Raw genomic sequence first — 25,617 nt, 5'->3', positions numbered from 1 at the left:
TGTCCCGGCAGCAGCGTCCCGGCCCCACAGGGACCCAGCGCGGGGCTGGGGCGGGCACAGGAACCGGCAGCAGCAGGTGAGGACGTGCATGGTGGTCCCCTCTGCTCTCCTTCCCCGGGGGCTGCCCTGCAGTTATTGACATAAAGAACAACTTGGTGGTCTAAATAAAAGAGGTTGCTGTGAGCTAAGAGGAGAAAACAAAAAGGGGAGCCCAGAGAAAGGGGAGGGGAAAGGACACAGACAGGGAGAGGGAAGTGGGGGAGTCAAAGAAGAATCAGAAGTGTTTTCCCTTAGAAGCAGAAAGGAAAAAAGGAAGGAAACGTTAAGAACAGAACCGCCAGCGCCATCCCCAGCCCCGGCTGCACAGCGGCGCCCAGAGAGCCGGTGCAGCCGCTGCCTGGGGAGGAGGTGACGCTGCAGCCTCCAGCTGTGGTGTCACCAGCTCCCATCGCCCCCGGGGACACGCTGCCCTGCGAAGGCTGGCGAGGCCGCCCCGCTCCAGGGACTGGCGCAGCCACCCACCGTCCTGAGCAAGGAGGCAGCAGCCAGTTCTCCATCCTCTGCAGGGATGGGAGCAAGAGCGGGGGCCTGACCCGCACCCCGACCCAGAGGGAGGGCAGAGCCCTGAGGCTGACGGGCTCTCCCCGCCCACCTCCTGCTTAGCAAGGTACCAGCATCAGTCCTGCACTCCCCAACACAAGCCCCGGCTCCGGAGGCACGAGGCACCTACTGAAGTCTCTGGGCAGAAGCTCAGACTCACCTATGTGTCGGAAAGCGCCAGCTTCTTGGCCGGTGGTGGTGACATGGTGCTGCTGGGCTGCGGAGCAGCACTGGCCGACAAGAAGGCCTTCAGCTTTGCCAGCACCAGGCTGGCAGGAGCCCTGCTGCGAGGGTCCCTTCCCGGTGTCCCGGTGTTCTCCCCGCTGCCCCACGGCTCCTGGCCGGGCATGGGCTCCGGCAGCCTGAGGGAGGCGGGCAGGGGCCCGGGCTCCCAGCAGCGCTTCCGGGGAACCTGCGCTTTGGCCCCACTGGTGTGACTGGGGCCGCAAAACCCTGGAGCCGCTCTGGGCGTGGGTGGCGGCTGCGAGGAGCGCGGCTTCTTGGGCCTCTGGGCTGCGTCACCGGGAAATGCTGCAGCCGCGTGTGTGGCTTTCCGGGCCAGCTTGGGTGACGGTGACCCAGAAGGCAGCTTGACACGGCCAGGCAGGCTGGAGGCAGCTTTGGAAACGGGACCCTCTGAGCTCTTCCCGGAGTTGGGGATCCTGGGGAAGGCAGAGAAGGGCACGTGTTAACTGCCAGTGTCTGAGCGACTGCAACACTCTTGTCGTAGCTGCGAGAACCAGGAGCCAGAAGCTCCGAGGAAGTGAGGAGCTCTTGAGCTGCAGCAAAACCACTATAAGGGGCTGGAGCTCTCCCTGCCACCCTCCCCCGAGCCAGTACACTCACGTGGGCGCTGGGGCTGCCTGGGCCAAGCTCCTTCCCACACCCATGCACGTGCCCCCAGCCCTGTCCCACATGCTGAGCAAGGGCAGAGGGGCCGGGGACACAGGGCACGCTCACCTGAGGTAGAACAGCACATACGCCTTCTGGTTAAGGACCACCTTGATGTTACTGGGGCGGACCACGTTGTCATTCATTTGGTACCACTGCCCGTCGCTGGCCTGCGGAGGGAGAGAGAACGGGGTCGGGCTGTGTCCAGGGACGCTCCTGGCCTGAGGAGGAGCAGGAACAGGCCCATTGGCAGAGCTCTGCTCCCCAAAACTCCCAAGCGGCCCCGGGCAAGTGAGGGGACTCTGCGAGAGCAGAACTGCACTCTTCCTGTGACGGAGCACAGCCCGTACCCCCCAGTGCTCCACACCACGCACGTCTGCTGAGCACCCTCCTGTCTGCTCATTACACGGACCCTCGAGCACCCGCCGGCCCCCAGCACAGAGAGGTGCCAAGAGAGCGCCCTGGGCTCACCTTCACGTAGCAGTAGTAGTGTCCTGCGTGGCTGCTGTACCCCGAGTGCACCAGCACCGCGTAGAGCCCGTACATGACCGGATCCCCGCTGGTCTGGGACATGTACGGGCGGATGTTCAGGAGCTCAGGGTAGCCCACGTCCTGCGGAGAGAGGATGTCTCAGGAGCCTGCACAGCAGATGGCAAGAGCGGCTCAGCTGTCCTACGAGTCCCGTCTCGTGAGGGAGGGGGAACCCACTCTCCACAGGCAGAGCCCACGGTGAGGAAGATGCCGGGATGAGCCAAACTCCCACCGCAGCGCACAGCTGGGGAAGGGCTGCAGGACTGCGGTAGAGCTCGCACCGCGCACAGAACCACCTCCCACCCTGCTCGGGGCAGCAGGGCCTCGGGACAGGACACAGCCCTGCTCTGGGTTGCCGAGCACTCACCTTTGTGATCTTGCCTCCAGTGAAGTCGGCAAAACGCTTCAGAGTAAGTGTGAGAACATTGGGCACTTGGTGGATGGTGAAGCGTTTGGTTGCCAACACTTTCTTCTTGCATCTGCACAGGGAGAGCTTGAGCTATTCATGCTGTTCCACCACCCAGGTGCTTGTCAGCCCTGGCCAAGCCACAAACCCCCCGGAAATGACCCTGCTGGGAGAGGGTACCGCTCCAGGGCACCTGCTCACGGCCAGGTCTGCTGGCTCAGGTCCCCGTCTCAAGAGGAGGGAGATGAGGAGTGACAGGCTTCATCGCAGGCTTCACAGCCACGTACCTCACGGTTTAGCGGTGGAGCAGGTAGAGAAGCCCTCCTGTACTGCAGCTGCCCTCCTGCTTCCCACCAGCACACCCGTGGCCCCTTCTTGCCCCAGCCCCGCACACTCACCTGTCACACAGGTAGGCGTTCTCTCCGCCCAGCAGGTCTGGCTTCACAAACAGCTCCAGGGCCTGCTCTACGTTTGCGGCTTGCTGCCAGGACAGAGGAGAGGTCAGGGCCAGGCAGAGGAGGCAGCGCAACAACAGAAGCTGATTCCCTCTTGCCTGCACCGTGCCTGACGCTGGCAGGTTAAACAGCGTCGAGCAGTAGCGGTGCAGCTGCAGGAACATCCCCTGCAGAGCAGAGCGCCTCCCCGCCTGACCCTGCCCCGGTACCGTGATCTCCACCGGCAGGTCCAGACAGGGGTCAAAGGTGTCCGAGACTGCTTTGCACATCGAGCACTTCACTGCAAGAGAAAGAGCAGTGAGCACCCCCTGGCACAACACGGCACCGCCACCCCCAGCACAGCGCAGGCAGCTGCCGTGTTCCCCCTCTCCGCGTTTGGGCTCTGGGATGGCAGCACCAGCATTCGCAGCCTCTACGTGCTGGGACAACAAGTGCTGCTGGACAGCTGGCAACGTGGGTTCCTTTGCTGGTGGCAATGAGCTGGGCACCCGCAGCCAGCAGCTTTGTGACCCACAGATACCAAAAGACTGACCAGCTGCAGCTCTGCATAATTTGCACATGCTTAGTGACTTTCCCAAGTTACTGCAAGGCTCTCGGGGAAACAGCAGCCCTGAGAGTCACAGGCCCAGGCCCTGGCAGCCAGCACTCACCACGGGACCGCAGGTGACCGCCAAAGATCTGGTGGATCAGGGTGGTGGCTTGGGTCTGGCGATCCAACCTAGAGACGGCAGCTCGGATCACACAGCGCCCGGCCCAAGAGCCGCCCCCACGGGCCAGCGCTGTGTCCTCAGGATCCAAACCCAGCGCAGTCACAGGATTTGGGGACAGAACCGCAGCTGTGCTGGGGCGGAGGCGTCAGGAGAAGGCAGACAGCAGCCCAGCAGACAAGGGGACCAGCAGACAAGGGCAGTGACGGCCACCAGAGGCCCCACGTACTCTGTGCAGTCGGGCAGGCAGGCCTTCTGCATGGCATCGATGGTGAAACGGAGGAACTCGTGCGCGTCCTCTTGCCTGCCCCAGCGGATGTGCGGGGCGATCTCTGCAGGAGAGGGAGGGATCAGCCGCAGCACGCGCTGCAACAGAGGCAGGTCCTCCCGCCCTCCCTCGGGGCAGGGACTGCGGGGTGTGAGCTCCCTTGGCCCAAACCAGACTTCAGACTCATGTCGGCCATGGGGGAAGCCCAACAAGGCCCATGAAGGCCCTGGCAGGCTCAGTGAGTTGTCTCAGAAGAACCTCTGCCAAGACCTGCCCTGGTCTCAAAGGTTCTGCTCCTGCAATAGTTTCTGCCCTCCCGCACGGCTACAGGAGGGGACGCGAGTGCAGCCATCCTTACTCTTGAGGTGTCGGACAAAGGACACTGGCTTTATCACGCTGCCGCTGTTCGCGAACGCCTGCGTGACGTGGTTCTGCATGACGCATGTCATGCAGAAGCCGCTTTGGTGACCTGGAGTGGGAGAGGAGAAGACAGAACGTTGAGGACAAACCCATCTTAGTCCTGGCTGTGTGCAGCACAGACAAAGCCTCTCAGACGCAGGGTGCAGAGCTCGGAACACTGCTACAGCCATGAAAAGTGGATGCTCCCGTATGCAGGAATGTCCTCTCCATGGAGAAACGGGCAGGAGGGAGCAGAGAAGGCGCATCCCGGCAGCCGCACAGCCCCCGGCACAGCCGTGCGCAGGGTGCTGAGCGCAGCCCCGGGACAGGCGGGCGCTCCCCTCCCCACTCACAGGTGCGGCTGTGCTCCTTGGACAGCAGGTAGTTGGCGAGCGGTGGCGTGTAGGTGAGTCACTGCAGGGTGGCGTTGAGGAAACAGGTGTTTCCCAGGTTGAGCAGCCCGGCGCCGATGCGCTGGACATGCTGCCACTGCATGGCGAGGCGCCCTGCAGGGAACAGCCCCTTCTGGGGCACAGGGACGCCGTCCCCGTGGCGCCCCGGGGTCCGGTCGCTGCCTGCGGGGAGAGAGAGGCGGGTGAGCCGCGGTATGCGCAGCGCAAGGAGAGCCCCCGGCCCTCTGCACCCACCCTGCTGGCCCGGCTGTCCCTCCTCAGCGCTGCGGGGGTGCTCGGCGGGCTCGGTGCGGGGGCTGAGCAGCAGGTACTTGGCCCGCAGCAGCTCCGGCTGGCTGGAGAAGCCGTGGCTGGCGGGCTGGAACTCGATCTTGTGCCGCAGCACCTTCTTGGCCGAGGTGCTCAGCAGCCGGCCCAGCGCCCCGGCCTCGCCTATGTCCCGCCGCACATTCAGCAGCTCCCTCTGCTTCGCCGTGCCCGCCATGGTGTATCACCGCACGTGCCACCGCCTCAAGGTCGCGCCGGTCTCTCGGCGTCTCCCTCTGCGCCACCACACGCGCTTCCCGCGCCTTCTCCTCAAGTCCCGCCCTTCGCTGCGGTCGCTCGCGCTCGGCTCGGCCCACGGACTCCTCCCCTCGCCCTCGCCGTGCGCTCCGCTCCGCGTCCAGAACAGGACTGAGCTGCGCCTGCGCGTCCCGGCAACGCCAGGGACGGAACCTGCCGGGGGCGGGGCTTGTTGTGACGCCATCGTGCTCCGGCCACGCCCCAGAACCCCTAAATGGTCACACACTGTAGTTCCAGTGCAGGGAACCTGGACACAGTGGTGGGTTTGGCCAACAAAAGCCTCTGCAAGTCTTACGAGGCCAAGACGCAAGGTCTAGTCCAGTCCGAACTGGTCCAAGGGCCACTGCATGAGTTATCTCACGCTTAATTTGTTCAAAGGCTTGTCGTTGTTCAGGGCCCCACTCAAATTGGTTCTTTTTTCGAGTCACTCGATAGAGAGGGCTCACAATCTGGCTGTAGTCAGGAATATGCATTCTCCAAAAACCTACAACGCCCAAGAAAGTCTGTGTCCCCTTTTTATTAGTAGGTGGAGACATTGCAGCAATTTTGTTGACCACATCCATTGGAATGTGACGACGGCCATCTTGCCATTTTATTCCTAAGAACTGGATCTCTCGTGCAGGTCCCTTGACCTTGCTTCGTTTTATGGCAAAACCAACATCCAAAAGAATCTGAATTATTCTCTCACCTTTCTCGAAGACTTCTTTCGCTGTGTTGCCCCATACGATGATGTCATCAATATACTGCAAGTGTTCTGGAGCTTTACCTTGCTCCAGCGTGGTCTGGATCAGTCCATGGCAGATGGTAGGACTGTGTTTCCACCCCTGGGGCAAGCGATTCCACGTGTACTGGCACCTGCTGATCGTCAACCATCAGCAGTCCTACAACAGAAGGATCATCTGAAAGACCAGGCAAATCAGACAGCTGTTCAATTTTCTCAGTGTCCACAGCTGCTATACCAAATCCCCACCTATACCCTTTTGAGTCCTTAAAATACCCTCTCTTGAGGTAGTCTATGCCAAGGATGCACGGAGCATCTGGACCAGTCACAATGGGATGCTTTTGCCAGTTTTTTCCAGTTAGGCTCATTTCAGCCTCTACAACAGTCAGTTCCTGGGATCCCCCAGTTACTCCAACAATACTGATGGATTGCGTTCCTTTATAATTACTGAAGGCTTGTCCTTTGTTTGGTGTTTTCTATTTTCTTAATAATTATCTTTATAGTTGTTAGTTTTTATTATTTTCCGACATAGATGTTTGAATCCATCATACTTCTCTTGACGTATGAACCTACTCTGTCTAACTGATATAAAAGTATGCCTCTCATTGGGCAGAGCTGACACTCTCATAGCATCTCTGAAATAAAATGGACTCACTCATTGGTGTGTGCTGACTATGAAGATCGTGAGCGGTCGGTGAGGTAGATACCCAGGGCTTTCTGAGCTCTGACAGTGCAGAAGAAATTCTCCAGGGTGGTAACCTGGAGCTTTCTGGAGAGCTATAGGGACAGGCTGTACCTGGGGTAAGTGGTGACTGAAGCCTCCCTAAGTGAGAGATCATCCAAGGTAGAGTCACCCAAATGGGAAATGCTAAATACTGGTACTTGCAAGGAAAATAAACCATCCACAGACCAAAAGAGAACAGCACCTTTGCAGCCAACACATCAACCACAGAACACACCCCCCCTATGGACAACACAACCATCCCCATCTGGTTCCTTTCTCAGGCTGATCTGATGTGAAAGTCGTGAATGGTCTGTTGATCCTCTGCAGCACTTATCCACATTCTCTGCAGCGTGGGCCTGAATTTTGGGTCTGCCCAGGTGTCCTATCCACTCTTGGAGATGTTACCCACTTGGCAACTCCAGCCTTGGGTGTCTCCCCACCCTGGTGTCCTTCTCTTCCAGCCAGCCCCCCTTGCAGCTGGCCAGCAAAGCACAGACATACAGTCACACACACACTAATGAGCTCACAGAGCAAATAGCCAGAAGCAGTGTTTAATAAGGGGGCAGGACACACCATGTGATCAGGCCTAGGGTTCGGACAGATCAGCACTGAGTAACCCCTTCCCGGCTGCAGCTGACCCCTTGCATCCCTCCCCACGCACAGGCTTCTTCCTACCAGCTCAGCTGGGTTCCTCCCTGTCTGTGCCCCAGGCCCCTCCCCAATTAACAACTGTCACCAATTACTTTTTCCCCATTGGTCTCAGGTTTGTTCCATTTGTACCACCACTTGGTAGTTGGGATGCCATCGTCAAGGTCATCTGGGCCTTCAATGGCATCTCTGAGGGGTTCCCCTGGCACTGTGCCCTTGCAAGACTCGATGACCCAGAAGCTCCCCAGTGCTTCCCTCCAGGTCTCCCTGTACTTTGGCCTCTTCTCATGTCTCTGCTCTTCAGCTACTGGTGAGACCAAACTGGGACAAGTCCCTTCTCTCATGTTCTCTTTCCCATCCCAGTTCCTCACGTTATGTCCCATGTGCTTCCATGTGATGTTCGGGTGTCTTCACCCCAGAACAGGGCCTGCCCAGGGGCTCAGTTATGTGTCTCCAGTCTTCACAGCTGGTGTTGTTGATGACGTCATGATGCCAGCCTGCTCCTGGCCAACCACAGCACCGTCATGAGGTGACCTCCCCTCCCCTCCCCTCCCCTCCCCTCCCCTCCCCTCCCCTCCCCTCCCCTCCCCTCCCCTCCCCCTGTTCCACCACCTCTTCAGGAAGGTGTCACCTGCTTCTAGAGTGCCTTGTACCTCCTGTTCAGCGAGGGAAGAGGCCCAGTTACCTCAGCCTCTCCACACAGCTCATGTGCTTCACGCCTCTAACTCCATCATGACAGACTCCTCTGGACCTTCTCCAGTTTCTGCATCCTCCTTTCTAAATGGGAAACCCACTGGCCCACATGGCATCCATCACAACTCCCATCCCTTCTCCGCAGGACACTCCTCAGCTGGTCGGGTCTCAACCTGTCTTGGTGCGTGAGGTTATTCTGCCCCAGTGCAGACCTTGTCCCCTTCACCTTGTAAAACTGCCGTAGGTTTCTGTTGGCCCAATCCACAAGTGTGACAATGTCCATCAAGACTGAAACTCCAACACATCAGCATTTGAAGTTTGTAGGCCAGTGCCTCTGACATGATAACAGTGTTGAGGATTGCAGGAAAATACAGCTGAAGAAATACATCTGTGTTTAATGGAGTTGCTACCCAATGTGGAAAACACCACAGAAACTATCTCAGAAATACTGTAAGAGAATACAAAACAAGAAATGCATGACCAAGGGGGTAGAATGTTCTTTTTCCAGGGTATTACAATACTCACAGAAAAGATCTTGGGTAGGAGGAAATAAAAACAGAAGCAAAGGCTGTGTTCAGGGAGAACCAGAGAGCTTTCCCTGATTTGGAAACATGAAGGGGAAGGAAGGAAAGAAGGAAGGAAGAGGAAGGAATGAAGGAAGGAAGGAAGGAAGGAAGGAAGGAAGGAAGGAAGGAAGGAAGGAGGTGTCTTGACAAACCTCCTGCTCAAAGCAGAGTCAGACCAGATTTCTCAGGGCTTTATCCAACCATATCTTGGTCACTCTCTGGGACAGAGCTGGTGCTCACTCCCTGGGAAACAGCTCCCAGTGCTTGACTGGGATTCCAGCGCGTGGACAGCTCGTGAACATAGATAATATCCAATTAGTGAATGCATGCTTGGAGTGTGGACGCATGATCAGAGAATAGTTGCATATATAAGGAGGCTTGTTTCTGTAATAAAGGGCTTTGAGTGATTCACATTGAATCGGAGTGCTGAGTCCTTTATCGTTCCAACACAAGAGAGCTTTGCTTTTCCTTCTGTCATGGTTTAACAAGAGCTGGAAACAAATCCCCACACAGCTGCTCACTCACTTCCCCCTGGTGGGATGAGGGAGAGTATCAGAAGAGTAAAAGTGAGAAAACTCATGGCTTGAGATAAAGACAGTTTAATAAGTAAAGCAAAAGCTGTGCATGAAAGCAAAGCAAAAGCTGTGCATGCAAGCAAAGCAAAACATGGAATTCAGTCACTGCTTCCCATTGGCCAGTAGGTGTTCAGCTCTCTCCAGGAAAGCCAGTTATTTGAGAAGACAAACACCATAACTCCAAACATCCCCACCTTCATTCTTCTTTCCCCAGCTTTATATTCTCAGCATGATGTCATATTGTACGGAATATCACTTTGGTCAGTTGGGGTCAGCTGTGCCAGCTGTGTATCCCCCTTGCTTTTTGTGCACTCCCCACCTTCTCATATTTATACTATTCCATGCACATATGCACGTGTAACTTTCCGTGCTCAATATAAGCACGTGTAAAATTAATCTTCACAGAATCGCGGGTGTATTTTCCTTCTGTGCACATTTGCACGTGTACTTTCCATGCTTAATACAAGCATGTGTACTTTCTGTGCACATTTGCACATATAACTTCGTCTGCTCAATACGAGCACGTGTATAAATTAATCCTCGCAGAATCGCGGGTGTATTTTCCTTCCGTGCATATTTGCACATGTAACTTTCCGTGCACATTTGCACGCGTACTTTCCGTGCTTAATACAAGCACGTGTACTTTCCGTGCACATTTGCACGTGTAACTTTCTGTGCTCAATACGAGCACGTGTATAAATTATTTCCGCGCACAATCGCGAGTGTATTTTCCTCCCGTGCTTCCACATAAGCACGTGTAATATTCCATGCACATTTGCACGTGTAAGTAAATTAACTCTCGCAGGATTGCGAGTGTATTATAAATTTACCCTCGCAGAATCGCGAGTGTACACTTCCCGTACTCACTACGAGTACGTGTATCTCTTTAAAGATAATCCCACACCGTGTTTAGGCAAGTGTGTACTTCTCCGGGACTCAGGGATGGCTCCGGTATTGTTTTGGTGAAGCCACGTGCATGCACACTGTGGACCGCCTGTTGTATTAGTTGCTGCCCCTTAATAATTTTCCTCAACTGATATCCAAACCTTTATTTAAGTCACTTTGGAGTGCTAAAACCCTGTTTCTCACCGGTTTAATAAAAGTTGTTTTGGACCCTGTTGTCCCTTAAACTAACCTCGGGGTACCTCTGTGACACCCACTCCCTAAAACACCACTGCATGCCCTGTCCTGAGCCCAGGGAGAGCCCCAGCACAGCAACGTGCTTATAGGAGCAGCGGATGAGGCCTACCCAAGTGTTGGGCCTTTTGTTCAAAATACAAGTTTTTCAGGGCAGGTTTTTTCTGGAGTTTTTTCTTTATTTTGACCCCCATGCCCCCCACTGCCCCCTGGTGACACCCAGTAGCAGGTGATATCAGTATTGGCCTAAAACACCGAGATGTTGGCAGCAGTGGGTTTACCTGAGCTCTTGTCCACACTCTTCTGGATGTAGTTCATGGGGATCCTGTCATAGCAAATAACACGGGAGAAGGTGTAGCCACATTGCCATTGGCTGGCTGGCACCTCCAAGAGGCTGTAGACGATGTAGGCCTCTCCCCAGCTTTGAGGCTACGCTTCTGGGTGCCAGCAGGACGTCCCCGTGGGTCCAGGTCACCAAGATGTCCACCAGGTGGAAACTGGCCACCAAGCAGGTCAAGGTCACCGATTCTTGACGGGCCAACTGCTCAAATGACGACAGGAATGAGATATTTATAAACATTTATGAGATCCCCTCTCAGCTTTTCCTCTCCAGGTGAACAGCCCCAGCTCTCTCAATCTCTCATCAGAAAGATGCTCCAGACCCCTCAGCATCTTTGTGTCCCTCTACTGGACTCCCTCCAATAATTCCTTGTCCTTCTTAAACTGCGGGGCCCAGAACTAGACCCAGTAACTCCAGATGTGGCCTCACCAGGGCAGAGCAGAGGGGCAGGATTCACCTCCCTTGACCTGCTAGTCACACTCTTCTTAACGCACCCCAGGTACCACTGGCCTTCTTGGCCACAAGGGCACATTGCTGACTTGTGGTCAACCTGTTGTCCACCAGAACTCCCAAGTCCTTCTCTGCAGAGCTGCCTTCCAGCAGTTCCACCCCAACCTGTACTGGTGCCTGGGGTTATTCCCGCCCAGATGCAGGACCTTACATTTGCCCTCATTGAACTACTCAGTCATTTGTCCCAACCCAGGTCGAGGATGGAGAGATTGAGGAGGAAGAAGTACATGGGGGTGTGGAGGTGCTGGTCACAGGCTATGGTGGTGATGATGAGGCCGTTGCCCAGCAGGGCAGCCAGGTAGATGCCCAGGAAGAGCCAGAAGTGCAAGAGCTGCAGCTCCCATGTGTCTGTGAATGTCAGGAGGAGGAACTGGGTGATGGAGCTATTGTTGGGTATTTCCTTTGCATGTGAAGGTGGGGACATGTCGTAGGAGGAAAAGACAGTGACAAGTTAGGGGAGACTTCTCTTAGCAAAATAAACATGCCATTTCTCATGAAAAACCCCCTCCTTGAATGAGGGATGTTTCAGCTCGTTCTCCATTTCTACCAACCGACAAACACGGTTCATCACAGCTTAAAATGCAGCTTGGGCACCTAGTTTCCATGAACACACCCCTGGGACAAAACGCCCTGTGTTGGTGCCAGAACTAAAATGGACCCAATTTCCCACCCCAACCCCAGAGAGCAAGAGCACCAGGGACAGGTGGAGAAACAGGGAAGGACACTGCAGTGCTCCTGGAAAATAAAGCAAGGACAGAAAGGAAGATGGGCATGCTGTGAAACCTTCTCTTTACCTGGCTGTGCTGCTGCCACTCACATGGCACAAGTTCTTTTGGCCCCATTATTGCGTACCACATTCCAGGAATCCTTCACGTGGAGGTCCAGACACTGAGGTGGAGACTCTTGACCTGGACCCCATGGCTTTGGGGCAGAGGCACTGCTGGGGAGGAGCAGAGGCCAGGGGGTTGCACTGGGAATGTGTCTGCACTGCAGGGGATGGCAGGGGGCTTCCGAAATCCCCACCCCAGCATTTCTGGTAGCAGCTTCCTCTCCCTGCCCATGTCTCTCCTGCCTGGAGCTCTCCCTGTCTGCAGCTGTGTCTCTGTCCCTGAGTCTGTTCCCTGTCAGTGTCACGGACCCCATCCCACCCACTGTGTGCTCAGCTCTGTCCTGCAGACCCTTCCCAGTGGCACCTCTGTGTGTGCAGGGGCTCAGGAGCAGCTCAGACAAATCCTAGCAAGAATTGTGGTCTCAGTGACTTCTCCAGGGCAATGAAATAAATCCCCGTGCACAGCTGGTCCCTGGGCTCCTTTTCCAGCAGCACCTGCAGAGCACAGCTGGGATTGGACCCAGCAGCTGCCCGCACCCAGTGTCACCAGCCCCTGACCCTGCCCAAGCATTGTCCTCACATTGTGCCAGTGCCGGGGGCCTCGATCCCTTCCCCAGAGTCACTGGGTATCCCCTCACCTTGATATTCTCTGCCAGCTTGTTTCCTCCTGGCAGCCAGGGAGCAGAGAGACAAACAGGGAGTGTGAGATGGGGAACACACACCCAGCAGCACCACAGCATGGGGGGTGCAGTGCCATGTGAAGACCTGGGAGAAGAATCTCTGCCCAGCCAGCACCCTCCAACAGCCTCGCAGCAAAGCCCCTGTCAGCAGATGCCGGCACAGCTGCCTTTGAAATGGCTGTGGTTACCTTTTCTGCACCGCTGAGAAAGGCCATGACGAAGTCCGTGTATCCTCTTAGTAATTCATTCACTGGTAACAAATCAGCATCTAATAAAGGAGGAGAGCAGGGAGGACTGCAGAGAGGGTCTGGTGGTAGGAAGAGCAGAGGAAGGAGCTCTGCCCTCCGTCCAGCCCAGTGCCTGCTCCCCAGGCACAGTCTTCCTGTGCGTGTCAGGGCTGGAAGGTGCCCGGCAGATGGGCTGCGATGCTGGAGCCAGGCAGGACAGGGAAACCCCCAGTGCAGCGGGTGAGGAACTCGCTTCAGACAGGCAGAAAAGGTCCCTGTCCCACAGCAAGGCTGCCTCCTGCCCACCCAGCTGCCTCTCGCTGCCCATTCCCTGGAGCAGGAGCTGGGTCCCCCCTCCCTGCAGAGGCTGTGCTGGGGCCGGCTCCCAGCTTGGAGCAGCCCTGGACTTCAGGCAGCATCATGCCCACCACCTGTGGGAACCCCCTGCCAGCGTGTGGGCAAACGTGATCTTGGTGTCGAGAAGGGTGCGCTCACTGGTCCCCACAGTGCCCAGGCAATCAGGGACCCTCACTCACCCATCTGTGGTGGCTGGACCACATCCACCTGGTTGGGCTGCGGTGGAGCACTGACCTCCTGGGGAGCCCTAACCTTCTCCTGCAGGGCCACCCTGGGACAGCTAGGGGTGTTTCCTGCTGGACCTTCCCAGGGCAGCCTGGAGGCTCTCTCCGCCATTTTCAGGAAGGTGGAAGCTCTGGTGAAATGCCTTGACACTGCGGGTCTGCCAGTAGCAGCGGGGAAAGATATGAGCTGCACTCATGTGCTCCTCGCCAGAGAGAGATGTGAGCTGCGCTCAGGAGCAACTTGCCACAAGTCTGCCAGGGGCAGCAGGGGGTCTGCCAGGGGCAGCTAGAGTTAGGCTGTGGTTGGACTCAATGATCTTAAGTGTCTCTTCCAACAAAAACGATTCTATGAATCTGTGAAAGACGTGGGCTACGCTTGGGGCTCTCACCAGCTCTGTGCTCGTGCCCTGTCCCATCACTGTCCTGCTGGACAGTGCGGGCTGGGGCTGCAGCTGTGCTGAGCACATGCAGGGCAGGGCAGGTTGTCCCCTTGGAAGGCTCAGAGTCAGCTCAACCCTGGGCACCCGGGTGCTAAATTTGAATCCCAGTTTCTAAAAGTTCCACCACCCATTGCTCTAAGCACAGTCTTTAACAGTCCATTGCACAGCTCAGTTTTCCCGGAGGCTGGTGCATGATGGGGCATGTGACAGACCCACTCACTGCCATGCTCCTTGGGCCAGGTGTCTATGAGGATGTTCTGGAAATGAGTCCCGTTGTCTGGCTCGGTTCTGTCTGGGCTGCTGTGTCACCACAGGACTTGCTTTTCGAGGCCCAGGACAGTGTTGCGGGCAGTGCCGTGAGGCACGGCGTATGTTTCCAGTCATCCAGTGGTGGCTCCACCATTGTAAGCACAGAGCTCTTGCCGTGGCGGGTTTGTGGCAGTGTGATATAGTCAATTTGCCAGACCTCCCCATATTTACACTTCAGTCATCACCCTAGACACCACACAAGCTTTGACCACTTGGCTTGCTTGATTGTAGCGCATATTTCACAATGGTGAATAACCTGTGCAACAGTCTCCATGGTCGAGTCAACCCCTTGATCACGAGCCCGTCCACATGTTGCATTCCTTCCTCGATAACCTGAGGCATCATGGGCCCAAAACGTCATAAATAAATCACCTTCATCTTGCCAGTGCAAATCTACCTCAGCCACTTTAATCTCGGCAGCTTGATCCCACCAATGCCTCTGTCTGTCTCTGTGTTTGTGTGGCAGGTGTTACATCAGAAGCACTGTTCCAGCCAGGTCACTGCATCTCTTTCTCTTCTCCCTCTGCTGTCATCATGGCTGTACCAGCTGTCCGCTGTGCTTTCTGACCTCATGGACCCTCTTGTCCTGCGTCACTTCTGCTGCTAAATCCTGTTCCTGCAAGAGAAGTGACGACCAGTCAGCGTCCCCTCTGTGGCATCTGGACCTTCCAGAGCTGGACAGCTGGTGGAAACTGTTCCCATCAGCCAAGGCTCTGTGTGAAGTCTTCTCCTGGCACAGGAACAGCTCTGGCCGTGCCTGGTGAGCACCGTGCTGCCCCAAGGAGAACAGCAACACTGGCAGTGACTCCTGGGCAATGTCCAGCTGGGCAGAGATGATTTGAGGGCAGGTGGGCAGCAGACCCTGAGGCTGTGCCGGGGGTGGCCACATCTGGCTCCTCCCAGCAGGATTTTGGAAAGCCCTTTCCAAGCTGTGAGCACCCCGACAAGGGTATGGGGCAGGAACAGCCCCACCCCTGGGGCCCCAGCCCCCAGCTGGCCTCTGTCTGCAGACTGTGACAACTCCCAAACAGGCTCTGCCTCTTGTCTCGTCTGACTCAGTGAGGTGAGAGCAGAGTTAACGTTTCAATAAGCTGTGCAGTAACTCGGAATAATGACAATTACTGGAGGCATTCAATTAAATCACAAATTTACTAAAAATTACAGCAAATAGTGGCTTGGCAAAAGTTTGTAACTATATCATAAAACTTAGCAAGACGTCAACAACAAAGTTGTTATCCTGGGTGGTAAGGGACGTTTTGACAGGCAAGTTTGCAATGATGTGGCTTGGGTGCACAATTAGATATTTCTGACGTTGGACAGTAATGCTTCTATTTTGGTCGCTTATCTTATGTAGTTTTAGGATGTTCTTTGGCATTTCATCATGTTTCAGATGTCAGACCAGGGTCAATTAACACACTGCCCAAAGTACTTTTGCTCTGAACCAGCTCGTAAAAGCAGCATGCTTGCATTCGTTAGACCTTTCCCTTGGGATACATGCTGAGAGATGCAGACAAGTGTCTGCAGGAGAAATTGGTGATTTGTGGATTAGAGCCTTTGTTCCAGTCCCACGAGAACATCTAACACCAGCAAAGCCTGCACAAACCTGGAAACACCAGCACAATGTGGGAACACAGGCACAACCTGGAAACATAGGAATGATCTGCAAACACAGGAACAATGTGGAAACACAGGAACAACCTGGGAACACAGGCACAACCTGGAAACATGGGAACAACCTGCAAACACAGGAACAACCTGGAAACACAGGAACAACGTGGAAACACAAGAACAACCTGGAAACACAGGAACAACCTGGAAACATAGGCACAACCTGGAAACACCGAAACAACCTCGGAACACAGGCATGAGCTGGAAATACAGGAACAACATCGAAACACAGGAACAACGTGAAAACACAGGCATGAGCTGGAAACACAGGAACAACCTGGAAACACAGAAACAACCTGGAAACACAGGAACAACCTCGGAACACAGGCATGAGCTGGAAATATAGGAACAACGTGGAAACACAGGCACGAGCTGGAAACACAGGCACAAGCTAGAACCACAGGCACAAACTGGAAACACAGGCCGCAGAAGCCCGAGACATGAGTGTGGAGAGCTGCCTGGAGCAGGAGGAGGGTGCTCAGTGCCCACAGGCTTCTGCTGGTGGCCACAGGGCAGGGGTGGCCATCGGACAGGGCAGCACTCACAGACCAAGGCAAGAGCAAAGTCTGGGTCCAAGCTCAAGACGTTTGAGAACATCCGCTGCCTCAGGCACCTCTGAGGTAGAGACATCTCACCTGAGGTTGAAGTGCCTGTGGCTTCCATGTTTCAGTTTTAAACTCCAGAGCTTAATAGGAAATATTTAAACATGTTTATATATAATATGTATTTAAGACCTGGAGGAATTCAGGTGATCAGGGAAAAAGAAGAATTACAAATTGGAAAAGGATTCCTGAAGGTTGCCTTTGCAAAGAAAGGGCAAAAGCCACTCAAGCCTGGATGAAGGGGGAAACTGTTCAGAGCCCAGACCAACACATCCAGATGCTGAAGGCTGTTGCCCTTCCCTGCAGTAGCTGAGCTGCGTGGAAAAGCCTATTCCAAACAGACAAGGAAAGAAGGGCACAAGGACTCTGTCCTGGGCAAAGCAGCTCTGCTCCACTCCCCTCCACTCAGCCCAGGCTGCTCTGCTCAGCTGCGTGTTTGCTCTGATGTGAAGAAGAAATTCCAATTGTAACTGCTCGGCGGTGGTAATTTGTGACCAGGGAAGCTCTGCTTCTCCACCTTTTAGCAGCAGCAACTGAAGCTCCTCAGCTCTCCTCATGGAGGACGAGAAGGGGTCAAGCAGGCTGGAAGCAGGAATGGCAGAGGCAGAAGGGCTCCGTGTCAGGGAGGGAGGTTTCCCTGGCTGGCAAAGTGAGAAGCTCAGCAGTTCTCCTGGTCCTGTAGCTGTGCTGCAATGTGGGGGAGCTAATGACACCTTTGGCCAGCAGAGCTGGCACTGGAGCATGGACTTTACCCTGGGCCAAGGCGCCCCATGCTGCTGCCCAGCAGATCAGCGCTGGTGCCGGTCTCTGAAGAACAGCCATGAGCAGGTTAAAGCTTCTTGTGGGTAACAATTGGAGACAAGTCAACAAAGGAAACCATGTGGATGGTGTCTGTGACAGGCTGCCTGGTCAGGGTGAGACTAGTGATGAAACCTCTTACTCCAGCTGCAGGAAGCATTGTGCTTGCGGGCTCTTGTCCTGCTGGGGGACTTCAACCACCTGCCACCTGCTGGAAAAGTAGCATGGCGAGCTGTCAGCAATCCAGGAGCATCCTGGAGTGCATGGAGGATAAGTTCTTAAGCCAGGGAACAGCCCTGGGGGATGAAAGATTGGCCATGAGCCGGCAATGTGCGCTTGCAGCCCAGAAGGCCCATTGTATCTTGGGCTGCACCTTGGGCGATGAGGTCACAGAGCTGTGCTGTGTCACGTCCTGATGTGCAGCGCTGTGCCGTGGCACCATTCCGGCAGTGCTGGCAGCGGCGGCGGCAGCAGCAGCAGCGGCGGCGGCAGCAGCAGCAGCAGCAGTGCTGGCAGCAGCAGTGGTGGCATTGCTGGCAGCAGCAGTGGTGGCAGTGGCTGAAACGTTGGTGGCAGCACCAGCAACAGGAGCAGCAGTGCCATGGTCCAGGTGCAGGGGGCCGTAGCCCCCACTCTCCTGTTTTTCCTCCTCCTGGTGGCCCTGCAAGTCCAGGACATCGGGGCTGCTCCGTGGCAAAGACGGGGATTAGGTAGGGGGCAGCAACGGCCAGCACCCAGCCCTGGCAGCACCTGGGGGTGACAGTGGGGCTGGGCTGTGGTGGGGCAGGGCTGGGAGAACATGGGGCCGGGCTGGGCCAGGTGAGCCGTGGCAGCTCCGTGGGCAGTGGGAGGCAGAGGCCCTGCAGAGAGGTCCCGGGGGCTGCAGCTGCTGTGGGGGCATTTTCCAGCTGAAAGGTGGGGCCGGGAGCAACGCTGCCAGGAGAGACACTGTCCCTAGAGCTGTCCCTGTGCCACCCTGCCCTGGGGCAGCTTCCCCCAGCCCGCATGTTGTGGCCGGAGCGGCACTGCAGGGCCAACAAGAGCCCGTGGGAGCACTTCATCCCCGGGCTGGTCACGGCTGTGCTCGGGGCTGTGGCTCTGACGCTTCCCAGCTGGATCCTGCCTTTCAGCCCCGGGATGTCTGTCCTTGGGACATGTCTGCTTAGGAAAACAGGAGCACTCCTGCTCTTGCCCTGCAGTGCTCTCCTTGGGGAACCCAGGTCCTCATGGGACACACAGCCTGGGGAATAGAGAGGGCAGCGCTGGTGAAGCCTCTCACTGCTCAGCGGGTTCTTCTCCATGAGGTGTGGGAATGATCGGTTTTTTCCTCCAGTGCTTTTGTGGGGGCTTCTTCTGTGCACAGTAGAAATCTCCCAGTAGGAAATCCCTGAGGGGTCATTGATTGTCCTTGAAGGGTATTGCACATGGCCTGGAAACAGTATTTTGAGAGCTGCCAGGTGCCAGCAAATGTGTCACCCCAGCTCCTCCACAGCTTTGGAAGCCTCCACCCACATCTGGGTGCCATGCCATTACCTGACCCCCCCTCCAGTCACTGCAGATCACTGAGAAAGAAGTAGATGACAGATCTAATGGAAATGTGCTTGATTACAGCTGCGCCTGTGGCCGATGGTCACTCGACTTCCCAGCCGGATCTTGTCTGGGAGCCTCAGGGCAATGCCCCAGGTCTGTCGCTTGAATGAGTGAGCATTCAGGTTTTACTATTCTGTTCATATGAAATTTAACTTAATATTTTCTTGGCCTATGCTCAGATGTGTGGAAGAGCAGAGAGGGAATGGGTGAAGCCTAGTGATGTGCCCCAGGGCACTCTGCCTTGCAAAGCTCTTTCCCAGCCTCTCTGACCCTGCACTGTTTCCAGTGCTGGCTGCAAAGCCAGTGGGCTTGTTGGGCTTGAGTTGAGACCTGGCGTGGGCTCCAGGGAGTCCTTTCTGCCAGCAGCTCCATGCCCAGTTTGCTTTAGATCAGCATGGTGCAGGCACCTGGTAACCTCACAGCGCTCCAGAGTGGAAGGCGGAGCCAATGGAGCAATGCCATGGAGCGATCCCGTGCTTGAACTGAATCCACTGCTTTTCAGATCTAAAGAAGTGCACTGAAATATTTCATGGGAGCTTCTCTGTTCTGTCTGTTTGCAGACATGGCTGGACGTGATGTGTATCCAGCTCCCGGGCTGGGTTCCAGGGCTGAAACTTGGGGTCATCGCATGGGTACGTCATGGCTTTTTACTTCCTTTGATAGCTGCCAGCTCAAAGCCGGAAGGGGGGTGAGACATCTCTTGCGAGTGTGAGAATACGGACCTGCATTGTGCCGTGTCCTTATACTATCCCCTGATACGTTCTGCTATTCAGTTACGGTGGTGTGTATTGATGCCATAAAGTCAACAAAAAGACTCTTTAACACAGTTTTAAAGTGTTAAAAAGCAGCACTTTCATTATAGTGTGCCGGACACTTAGATGATTGTTCCTTTAATCCAGCGTGCACGTGATTCGCATTTCTTGGTATTTATTACAAATATCTGTTGCATATTCATTTGTTTCTACCACTTAGTTAATGCGTTAAATGTAAGTTATTTCCATAACCCTTCACAGCTGGTGTCCACCCGCGGTGTTGGCTACTTGACCTGATTTCTTGAGCATGCACATTGTCATTTTGTGCTGCTACTCAGCAAAAGTCATGTAGCTCTTTCTCCATTGAGTGGAACTTTCCACTTTCCCGGCTTGCAAGCCAAGGACATCCCGCTTTGCCTCATGCCCAGTCTCTATAGAGCTGTTGTTTCTCTGTTAGGTTTCTCTTACATTATGCCTGGTCTTGCTACATTATGCCTTGGGGTTTCTAAAAGATTTTTGTTCCTCTTACCAGTATCACAATGTATGATGGAAACTCGTGGTGGGTGTTCAGTTGCAGGTGTGGGTACAGGGACGGCTTTTCCAGCTCCTCAGCTGGATCCTGTGCCACAGCTCACCTGGCATCGCAGGGATGAGCAGTCTGCTTTGACAGGCTAAGCTCTCGTTTTCAGGGCTTTATTTGTGAGGAATTTACCTTTACACTTTCTGTTAAGGTCCCCAAAGAGCAAAGTATAAGGCAGAAATAGGAAAATCTTCCCAGCGCTCATCAGAAGTCCTAGCGGAAATCCTGACGGAATTGGACAAAGCGGAACATGGTGTGTATATATCGCTCCTAAGCAGAAGATTTGGGAAGCTGAGCTTAGGTGCACGCCTGGACAAGCTGTAGCCTACACGGCAGGAAGGGATTGATCAGAGCAGACTTTTCCTGGGCTGCAGGCCCGGCCTGGCCAGGAGCAGAGCAGCCCCAGCTCCCCGGCCTGGTCCAGCCTGGCTGTTCTCCTTGATGTCTGAGGACTCTCAGTGACACCCTGGGGACAGGGACAGGACAGGCCGGACACCCAGCTTGAGGCCAGACACCAGACTTCAAGGCAGCTAAGAATGAAGGGCTCTGAATTCAGACCCAGGCGGTTCAGCTCTCCCTTTCTAGTTGCCTCTTAGATAACCTGGTGGTAGTTTTCCTCTTTTGGGGGACAGTGGGCTCCTAACTGCCACTTGTGAAAGTGCCCAGAATACAATTGCAGAGCTTGCAGTTCAGTCCACCTTGTGTGTCTGTCACCCTTCCCATGGGATGGAGTTGGCGTGATGGGAAGTGCTGCTCACAAGGGCTCTTTCCCTGGCTGAACTGGCTGCAGCACCTTCCTGTCCTCTGGGAAGGAAGTCATTTACCATCATCTTGCAGTTTGCCAAAAGCTCACTGGGTGGAATAAGATCACATGCAATCTCCTAGTCCCTCAGCAGGTCAGGATTTGCTGTCTACTGCTAAACTGGAAAGTTTTTCTCCATGAATGACACATTGTTTGGACTACTGACTGGATGCACCCTCAAATGTCCAGGCTTTGTTTCTAAGTGTTACTAATGTATTCTGAGAAGTATTGCCATCTGAAGATATTGTGTCTCTGATGAGAAATGGTTGCTTCTAATTAAAACAACCCAATTCCTTTCTAAAGAGCTGGACCATGAGACTGTGGAGAAGGAGGCATTTCAGAAAGGAGGCGGCCATGCAGTGCCAGTCTCTGAGGAAAAACCGCGGGCAATTCAATCACCAGGCACGGCAGGTAATTGCTGTCCTTCAGTCACCCAGTGTCATAAACCAACGTAACTCTGACAATTTGGGAATGAGCCCATCTGAACCACGCTCAGCAGATGATGGGGAACACGACTCTTATCGAAGGTACCTCCCGCAATCCCTGCATCCCAGAGCTTGCCGTGAGTCCCCCCAGGCACAATAGAGGGGGATCCCTCCTGTCAGCCGAGGTCCAAAGGGATGTGCTGAGAGATTGAGCGTGGGTTAGAGGGAACCTGCACCATCCTCCCGCATCCTCTGCGCCTGAGCCATGCTGAGAAAGGCTTTACCTTTCTTTGATTCTTGGCAGTGCTGTCCAGCCCCAGGGAAGCCTGAAACACCGAGATATAGGAATTTTTTCAAAAGATTCCAGGCACTGAGCAGCCTTGCAGGGAGCCATAAGTGGGAGACAAGTCCTGAAGGCTGAGGGCATGCAAGCGGTGCAAAGCTGGAGCAAAGGCAAAGAGGGAGAGCGAGGTTCGGGTGCCCCCTGAGAGGGCCCAACTCTGTCCTCCTGGGCTGTGGGTCCCCTGGGGAGGGAGAGCTGGGCGTGGCATTCCCTGACACAGGGATGGTTTTTGTCTGTCTCGCTCAAAGGGACAGCTGGTCAAACAGCTGCGCTCCCCCACCTGCTCTCCCTCTGCCTCGCGAGGTCTGTCCAGTGGGACCACTTGTCCCAAAGGGTCAGAGGAGCCTCCATGCAACAGCACTGGTGAGCCTTGGTTTCCAAGGGAAAGGTGGGCAAGCACAAAAGAAATCGTGTGCAAATGGGAAGAATCACCAAGAAGGGGGAACAAAGCCGGCACTCTGGGAAAACTGGATTATGGCCATCCCAGAGTGTAAGCAAAGCTGAGAGGAGAAAGAGAGACTCCAGAGTGCATCAGTTTGCATCAGCTTTGGGAATTTCATTTGCTTCTTCTGAAACCAAGGAACCGTTGCAGCCCCAGTATGTTCACTGGTTCAGACATGCTGACAAAGTGAGAAAGCATTTCCTGGCAACGTCAGACGCCTGTGAGATTACCCATAGTGTACGGGCACACTAACATATGGAATTGTTCCTCCAGGTCGGGATGGCAACAGAAAAATTGTGGAACGTTACGTTTCCCCGACGTACTGTGGAGAAGGCTTCCTGGTGATCTTCCTCTGTGTGCTGTTTGGGGTGATAGTGTGTTGTGTGTTCTGGTTCTGGATCAGGAGACAAAAGTGAGTTGTTGGGGTTGCTGTTGCCCAGCTTCTATATGAGATGGCTACTGTTAGCCATGAAGCATTTAGAGGTAGGGTATTCTGAAGTGCCGAGTCAGTTACTGGCCAAACTCCACTGAGAGTTCGGCTGAAAGATGTTTTAATTGGCCTCTCAGTTCCTGGGCACTCTGTCCTGAAACCTGTTCTTACTGTTGCAAGCGTTAGTTACAACTGACTCTGCCTCAACAAGAGCAGCCCCGCAGCCAGACGTAGGCAGAGCAAGGTCAGGAGCAAAAGCGAAGGATGACATTGCCATGGCAAGTGAGAAGCGCAATAGAGACATCTGCCTACCAGACAACCCACCAGCAGAAATCGCCCTGTTGGGTGCTGCTGTAAATCCCAGATGTTCACCTCAGCCGAGGTGTCCCAGCAGCTCTGGCCGCAGCTCCCCCGTGCAGCGAGTGCCCGCACCCCACAGTGCCCAGCGCCGCCCCGCGGCCTCACACCCACTGGCACCGCGGCCACGGCGGGGCCTCAGCAGCCTCTTCTCTCCGCAGGCGCCGTAACCAGGAGCCATCGCCTGTGCCTGGAAAACTGGGGGAGCAATAAATACAGATCAGCAGCACAACTGTCTGGGTCGTAATGGCAGCAAACGCAGGAATTCACCAATTCTGGACCAAGCTTCATATCGGGGCATGCAGGGAGGTGGGCGCCTGCGGTGCCGGCAGCCAGGGAACTGGGCATGGGGCTGAGGGAGCCCAGCTTCCCTGCCGGGACCAGCCTGCCAAATTCTGAGCCACAGAGGAACAGACGGGACTCATTAACAGGTCATCACCCCCAGCTCTGCCCCCCGTGCCAGCTCGCTCTGGGGTGCACAGGACGGGGGGGATGTGTACGGCAATACCAGCCCCAGCCCCTCTGCTGTCCGCACACCATAAGGCAAAGCCGTGGATAAAGCACAGAGTGGCACAAAGCTGATATCAGACATCTGTTCTGGTTGTGGCTGCGATGCAGTTAATTTTCTGCCCAGCAGCCCATGTGGTGCCGAGTGTTGGATTTGTGACCAAACGTGTCGCAGCTGCGAAAGCTGTTTGTGTTCGACTGCGTGGGCAGGAGACGGACCCAGCGGGCGGTGCCTGGGGCCGGGTGCTGAGCTGGGCTGTCCCTCGGGCACTGACAGCTGGAAGGCTCGTGGAAAAGGAAGGTATTTTAAGGAGCATGTAAGGAACGTTTAACGAAGATCCGTTCTTTTTACATAACTGAGGACCTGGTGCCTGACCCCAGCAGGGGGGAAGGACCGAGAGACATCGGACTGTGAAACCTTAATATAAAACACAGTCTCTTCCCGGAATATGTAGTGAGACGTGTATACAAACCGACACCTGTATTGACAAGTTAATTTAGGGGGAACTGTAGCCAAAGTACCAGGAATCCATATCTTAAATGGATTGATAAGGGGAAGGGTATTGTGTGCGTTGGGATAGTCTGTAAACCCTGCACTACCAACCAACGGGGAACATGGGAGGGAAACTGCGGCCGGGATTTTGGGGGATACAAGCAGGGGCTTTTCGCCCTGTTATGTGTGCCGACCTTTAGGTAGAACACCCGCTCTTGCAAAATCGTTATTAAAACGTGCTTTGCCGAGAGATCCTGCCTGGGCCTGTTATATTTGCAAAATAATCGTTTCCTACAAGCAGAAACACAGCCTCCTCATGTTTTCCTCAGCATCTGCTCCAAACTGAGATTCAGTGGGAACCAGGAGGATCCGTCTGAATCCAAGTAGCAAGACAGAGACACCAATGAGAGACGCCCCTTTGCGCAGACGGGGCTGAACTTTGTTCAGCTCTACGGGGCTGTAAGAAAACGACTTGCAGAAGTGCTGCAAGGCTGCTCCAGCCCCGGAGTGACAGCAGGGCCGCTCTGGTCCCTTCAGCGGGATGTGCTCTGGGGACAGAGCAGCGAGGGGACCGGGCAGGAGCAGCCGGGCCGAGGGGAGAGCCCAACGCTGGGCTCTGGGGACACTTGTAGTCAGGCGTTGCAGCAGACACCCCCGTTGCTATGGAAGCGGGGGCTTTCCGAGGCCGGCCCTGCGCGGCGCAGCCCCTGTCGCTATGGTAACGGGTCCTTCACCGAGGGCGGCGCGCTGTATGCGGGCTGTCGGGCTGAGCGCCGGGCGGGAGTTCGGCACGGCCGGGGGTGCCGGGCGGTTCCCCGGTTCCCGGGAGGCAGCGGGAGCCGTTGCGGTGCCGGGATCAGCTCTCGGCCCCTGGATTCTCCGAGCGCGGTGCCGGGGCGGGTCAGGAGGAGCTGGGCTGGGAGCAGAGGAGCCCCCGGGGGAGCCGGGGCGGGTCCGCTGCACCCACACTGTCCCGGGGGAGCGGGTCGGGGGGCCAGTCCCGGGGCCAGCAAGGCCCCAGTCGGGGCAGCGCTGGGCGGCAGCAGAGGGGTCAGGGAGCGGCTGCAGAGCCCCGAGCTCCGCGTCCTGTTCCAAACCCTCAAACACTGGAACGTTGTGTTTTGAAAGGAATTGAACCCCATGTTGTCTCTGCCCCAAATCCCCTTTATTCAGGTGCATGAGTCACTGACGTGTTTTGGGTCAGTGAGAAACCTGGTTTTGGAGAAGCCCGTATAACCCCCAGGTGTGTCCATCCCAGCTGTGGTGCCGGTCAGTGGGATGCCCGGTGCCAGCCCACCGTGCCAGCCCAGCTCCTGGGACGTAGTTCCACACGCAGTTACGCGTGTGCACACACACACACATACACACACGCACCGACACAGGCGCACATACCGGAACACATACACACTCACGTACACACTCACACATGTCTACACACACACGCATGTTCACACACACCCACACGTCTATACAGACGCAGCCACACACGTCTGCACACACCCAGACATGTATGCACACGCGTGTCTACACAGGCACACACGAACATACATGCTCACATACATGGACACGTGTGCGCACACACACACCTGTGCACACCTTCTCATAGAATCATAG

At 55.4% G+C, this 25,617-nt stretch overlaps 1 pseudogene across 1 annotated transcript; it reads right to left on the bottom strand.

Annotated features, from left to right (window-relative positions):
* Window positions 1-760: 760 nt before the first annotated feature.
* On the bottom strand, window positions 761-5,154 carry LOC308041737 (ubiquitin carboxyl-terminal hydrolase 36-like; annotated as a pseudogene). Its single transcript has 11 exons — window positions 4,905-5,154; window positions 4,611-4,832; window positions 4,217-4,327; window positions 3,820-3,922; window positions 3,534-3,601; window positions 3,093-3,163; window positions 2,827-2,909; window positions 2,390-2,501; window positions 1,963-2,103; window positions 1,561-1,661; window positions 761-1,262 (listed from the first exon to the last, which is right to left on the bottom strand). The product of its transcript is annotated as a ubiquitin carboxyl-terminal hydrolase 36-like (transcript).
* Between the last annotated feature and the right edge of the window lie 20,463 nt (window positions 5,155-25,617).

Source organism: Nesoenas mayeri (assembly GCF_963082525.1).
Source record: "Nesoenas mayeri genome assembly, chromosome: 6".
Lineage (NCBI taxonomy): Eukaryota > Metazoa > Chordata > Aves > Columbiformes > Columbidae > Nesoenas > Nesoenas mayeri.
This window is presented reverse-complemented; position numbering and strand designations above follow the sequence as displayed.